Source organism: Cupressus sempervirens, chromosome 10 (genome assembly GCF_028749045.1).
Source record: "Cupressus sempervirens isolate cs-2001-9-10 chromosome 10, ASM2874904v1, whole genome shotgun sequence".
NCBI classification, from domain to species: Eukaryota; Viridiplantae; Streptophyta; class Pinopsida; order Cupressales; family Cupressaceae; genus Cupressus; species Cupressus sempervirens.
The window spans coordinates 466,220,335-466,226,559 of record NC_143127.1 but is presented as its reverse complement, the minus strand read 5'-3'; the positions used below and the strand labels follow the sequence as shown (position 1 = coordinate 466,226,559).

The 6,225-nt window shown below is 31.6% G+C and overlaps 1 pseudogene; it reads left to right on the top strand.

Annotated features, from left to right (window-relative positions):
- Positions 1-1,596: 1,596 nt before the first annotated feature.
- On the top strand, positions 1,597-2,620 carry LOC149534716 (amidophosphoribosyltransferase 1, chloroplastic pseudogene; annotated as a pseudogene).
- Positions 2,621-6,225: the final 3,605 nt, after the last annotated feature.

Genomic DNA, 6,225 nt, shown 5'->3' with positions numbered 1-6,225 from the left:
ATAAATATGTGTATATATATAAATATATACATACGTATATGTATACACACACACATAAATATGTATATATACATGTACACACACACACACACACACACACACACACACATACACACACACACACACGGCATTATGGAAATTAAAATTTGAATAAATATAAATATGTTTGGAGATGTCACATATGTAAATTATTTGTACAATGTTTGAATTGATTAATTGAAACATATTTGTACCATTAATTGAATTTAACCTTTTGTGGTACTCCACATTGAAGCAATAACTAAATTAATTGCAATTAAAACATAGGAAGGTAATTCAAATTACACAGGCAAATGAACAACCTTTCATTAATGCAATTTTTCATCATAGCTTAAGGCTATGAATAGAACGATGGGAAAATAATTATCTATGAGTTCATACCCATAATGTACACAAAATGAAAGTATTTAATTATATATATGTATGTATATGTATATATGTATATATGCACATATACATATATACATATATACATATATATACACATATATATACATATACATATAAACATATACATATGCACACGCATGTGCACACACACACACATCCTCATTGTTTATGTTTTCATGTTGTTGATGGTTCCAAGAAGAGTTTTTAAATCTTTTCTTTAACCCTTTTAATGAATATTAATCATATGCTTATTCTAATTTAATCAAGAGCCTCAAACAATAGACTAAGTTTGCCTAGAAAATTGAACATTGTTCACAATAATGAATATGGATAATTTTAATTCATTTTTAAAATTAAGATGACAACCTTGCCCTGTATTTTTAAATGTATTCTTAAATTGGTGAATGTTGGAGATTGTGATCTTACTCTTTATTGTAAGGTTAATTAGAACTCTACATCTATATATTGAATATGTTAGAGCAATCTTAACTCATGGTTGATTTCCCACTTGTGATACAATGTTTGATGCATTAATATTACATGATTTAAATGAAACTTTAATGTGACATAACATTTCAAACTCATACTCATACAAGATTGAATGTGAATTTTGCGATAAAAATTGATTTTGATTCCCATGACAACCTTGCTTGTCCTCTTCAATGTCACAAATATGTTGTACTAATGCCATATGTTTATATGGTAAAATCATAAATGACATATTAATTAATGACATTGAGATCTCTTCTTTCTAATTTAAATTATTGAATCATTTTGTACCTTCTAACATTCTTTTTAAATTTATTATTAACTTTATAATGAAAGTGGTATGCTTATTTTTTTACTCTTCCATATCATCATTTTAGAATTATCATAGAGAGTTTCTTTTATAGAACTTCTCATGATTATCATAGAAAATTGTTTTTATAGCACTTTTTTGAATTCTAGTATATCCATTTTAAAGAAAAATAAATCCTAACATTATATATACATAATTTACCATTTATAATATATCTATTGTTATATATCTTTCTACCAACATCAATATAACCATTACACTTCATTGGGATAGAATTTCTATCCATAGAAAATTCAAACATGAACCCTAGCCATTCATTGTTTCAACCAATTTCTAATGTAAATGAGAAAAAAAAAAGAATCGAAAACATGGCCTTTGCAAAAAATGTGCGATTGGAAGCTTTGGAAGCCATAAACCCCAAAAACCCTATCTTGTGATTCTTGAAAATGAAGAGGACAAAGATGTTATCAGAGAAGAATGCAGAGTATTCATAATCTATGGTGATGCGAAAGTGGCACGAGTATTACTTAGTACTATACACACTGCAATATTGTGGGCAAGATAGGGGAGACATCATAACCATAACTGATGGAAGGTTGCAATCAATAATAGGTGTGGGACTTGTGGTCTATGTATTCGATGAGTCTGAACTCAAACAACTCCCCAAGATTTTTTCACTTGTCATGTTAGGCATTAGATCACCATCTCCTCCATGCTTAAGAATTTTTAGCCCCTTGTGACCATCTATTAGTTCGAAGCTATGGGAATTGCTCACATTTCAAATATAGTAAACTACCAAACCCTAAGGGAGTGGCTTAAATAAAGAGGTTATATTTTTAATACTTCTTTTGATACAAAGATGATACTTCACTTGATCTCCATATCTAAGGAAAAGTGCTTCATGCTAATAATTCTGAATGTCTATGTGAGCAATTAGAAGGAGCATATAATTCTTTATTGTTCCTAATTGAGGATACGCTAGTGGTTATGCAGGATCCACATAGATTTAGGCCCTCGATATGATTAGGAGGAGTAACAGAGCTATGGTATTTCCTTCCAAGACATGTGAATTGGATATGATAGAAGTGAATTGGGGAAAGGTGGTGGTTGTCGATGGGGAGGACATTAGTTATCATACATTTTGCCACACCAAGAGTGCAAGGCCTCTATTTTTTAGCACATTTATTTTTTGCTGCCCAACTTATTGGCATTTGGACATTTAGTGTATCAATCAAGATATACCTTTTGGATAGATGCAGGAAAGATGAGGTTCCTATCAATTGTGATGTTGTGATTGATGTCCCAAACTCAGATATTATGGCTATACTTGGCTACTCATCACGGATCAATGTGCCTTTCCAACAGGCCCTCATCAGTTGGGTTTGTATTTAGACTTCTACTCTTGTACATTTATTTGTTTGGAGAAGAGGGGTACTCAATCTTTCAATATGTATAGTAGAGAGATTTAAGGAGTTTTGTTTTGAAATCACTTGGTTAGATAGGAAGGTTGCTCCACCCTCCCAAATCAGAAGGTTGAATCCTCCCAGCTTGCACTAAAATAAAAGTTGTCAAATAGGGTATGGCTATCCATCATAGCATTAATGAAGTAAATTTTTGTTTTAGATATTATACTTGCAACTGCCCTAGTAGACATGTATGCAAAGTGTGGAAGCAGACACAAAAAATGAGAACTATTTTTGATAGAATGACAAAAAGGAAGGTGGTTTCATCGATTGTCATGATTGCAGGGTATGTACAAACTAGAATTGTTGTAAATACTTTCAAAAATTTTAAGAAAATGAAAATGATAGTTGTACAGTCAAATTCTAAAACCTCCAACATCATTCCTATCCATGCCAATAACAAAGCTATGGAACAAGTTATGAATGACCATAAAAGCATAATGAAAAGAGGTTTTCTGTCATGCATTGTAGTTTTAAATGCTCTGGTAGGCATGTATGAAAAATGCAAAAGCATATAAAAGGCATAGAAATATTTAACAAAATGTTTGAAAGAAGTTTCCTGTCATGGATTGCAGCAACTATAAGATACACACAATAGATATTTTGAAAAAAATATTTGAGCTTGCCAACCCGGCCTTGCCAAGACTTCTTAAAAACAAGGCATATTTCGATGTTTGGATATTTGAGGATGTTTCATTTTATTATTTATCTGTTCTTTGCTCTAGGGTATTATTGGGGCCTATGATTTTAAATGATGATATTGCTAAAACAATGCAATTGCAAAATAGCTGCTCTTGTTGAATTGTTTTTTAAACATTGCTGTTACATATTTTTTATTTGGTGATTAAGAAGTGCCAACAACATGGTTACTAATATTAGTTTAGTATCACAAATCTATAGTTTATAAGGAAAATTGTGTTCTTGTTTTGCCACTAGAAAATGATTTGTTCAAAAGGTAGACCTAAGCAACGTATCTTTTCATATTTTTTGATCTCACATGTATAATGGGAGATCATATGTAAATTTATGATGTTTTATTTGATTATTTGCCATTTCTTGACATGTATGGGAAAGTGTGGTGACATTGCAATAAAATGTCCTTTGGTATGCAAATGACATTGGTATCTGGATGATTAATCTCCTTTCTGATGTTGAATCATGAAACATGACAGTCTATTCTACACATAGCTAGACTTGAGGATATATGTATTGTTCATATCCAGCCTTCAACATTAGTTGAGATGCACACTTTTATACTATGTTTTAATGCATGTAAATGTTAATTAGACAGGCTTCAAGTCCCTTAGGCTTGTCCTTCCATTTGTACAACCACCTTGAAATTTTTATATTCCTGTGCATTGCGGCTTTATGGTACTTGTGTATTGTAGTAAACAATAATTGTTAACCAGTTGATTTCTATTTTATCTATGGTCTCTTGTTTATCACAATTAGTGTCATTTATTCTAGTTTAAATGACTGATGTACTAATTGTCAATATTTTTACTGTTTTGCAAGAGGAAAAAAACAAAGCCTGCAAACTTCTAAATGATGAAAGGTAACGGCCACACTTCTCCCTTTTAATATTATCTTAATTAACATATTTTTTTCTTGGTCCTCATTTAATGCCAATCCTCTTGAGCTTGTATAAATTGATGCTTCTATTCCAAATAGTACACTGGATAAGTTTGTGGATGAAAACAATTAATTGTTTTAAGAACCCTATGAATTATGCCCTATTTTCTCAATTTTTGAACAATAACTAGAGCTACCAGTTTAACTCCAAGTTAACACATCTGCTACAACATTCATTAGGTGTGAACCTTTCCTTTCTAAATGTTTGGATTTTTATTTTATTTTTTCAGATGCTACTCTATCTTGAGCTGATTGAAATAACTTACGACAATCTAAGATTAATTATATTTGCAGGAGGAGACTCAAAAACTCTCATGTTTGTACAAATCAGTCCTAATGAAAATGATATAAGTGAAACACTGTGCCTAGTAGAGTTCGAGGCATAGAACTTGGTCCGGCTTGGAAAAAAATTGATCCAACTGAGCTTTTGAAGTATAAATAGATGGTATTCCCTATTTATGGCTTATAAAAAAAATGCTTCCATAGAATTTCAACACTAGCTGTTCAGAAACAGCGCTGGCCACAGATAATGTATTCTTTTTGTCTATGTTTTCTCACTTTTTCCTCTGTAGTTGTTACTTGATTGTTTTCAATTAATAGCAGAGCTTTTAATCATTTGATTATTTTCTTATTTTGACAAGATCTCATTTTACAGTTGAAACCTTATAGATTGAATACCTCAGAGCCAAACTTGAGTAAGAAAATTCCTCTTTCTTTGCCTATCTTTTAAAGATTGAAAATTTGAAAATTCTAAAGATGAACCATTATTGTAGACATTTATTTATGATAGCATAGGGGAATCCTTTTCTTATGAATATATATTCAGTGGATGATATAAAACTTATGAGTAAATAGACCTTGCATGCAAAATGTTTGACAAAATGTCAAACATTTAAAACCAAACCATAGAGTCAACTTGTAGCCTCTGACTCTCCCACCATCTCCTCTACTTTGGCAATCATCCATTTCATCTTCTGTACCCGAGCACATACAAGACTATATTTGTATCCAAAACTTGATATTGCATGTGCGTAACTGATGGATTTGCATCCAACAATGGTTGCCACAAAATTATAAGAAGAACATAATGTACAGGGTCTGCAAAAAAAGATTTGTTTGTTCTTCTCGTGTTGCATGTGTTAATTGAGATTTTGTGCTTCATCTAGATGTTGATAGTATACTATCTTGTCTCACCTTAGTTATGAAGTCTCCCTCAAAATTATGTTGTGGTAGAATCATTTCTTTTGTAGTGCTAAAGAAAATTAGCATTGAATTCATTATCTTGCTACAAAAGGTGACAAGCAAAATCAAATCCACAAGTGTCATTAAAAAAATCAGTAATTATACATAACGTGAAACAACATTTGACTATGAGATGTTTAACAAAATTTGTCTCACTTGAGAAATTACAGAAATCATATTTGATTAAATGGGTATATATATATGATAAAAATGCTAAAAAGAGGCTATTTTTATCGCATAATCCACCCCTACATGAGACCCACCTATGAATGTCAATTCATTTGAGAAAATTGAAAAAAAATGAAAGCAGACAAGAGCTTGACTGATAAATGTCCTTTTCTATGTGTAGGATTTTGGGCAAAAATACATGGTGAAGGAGCCAAGTGTCAACTAATATAGCAATTTCAATACCACAATAATGGCTTCCATGCTCAATACATCATCTTTTAAATAAGTGGCTCCTCCCTCAGAACCATTTCTTGTACATGTCACAGTTAGCCTACAGAATAAGTTAGAGAAATATGTCCTTCAACAATAGAGGAGAAGAAATAATGGCCTTACACAACACGTGAATGCTAAGAATTAGTAAGTCCTATATATGGGTTAACTTGTACTCTCTCACCTTCTATAGGGTCTCTACACTCGTGTAGGGCACATGAA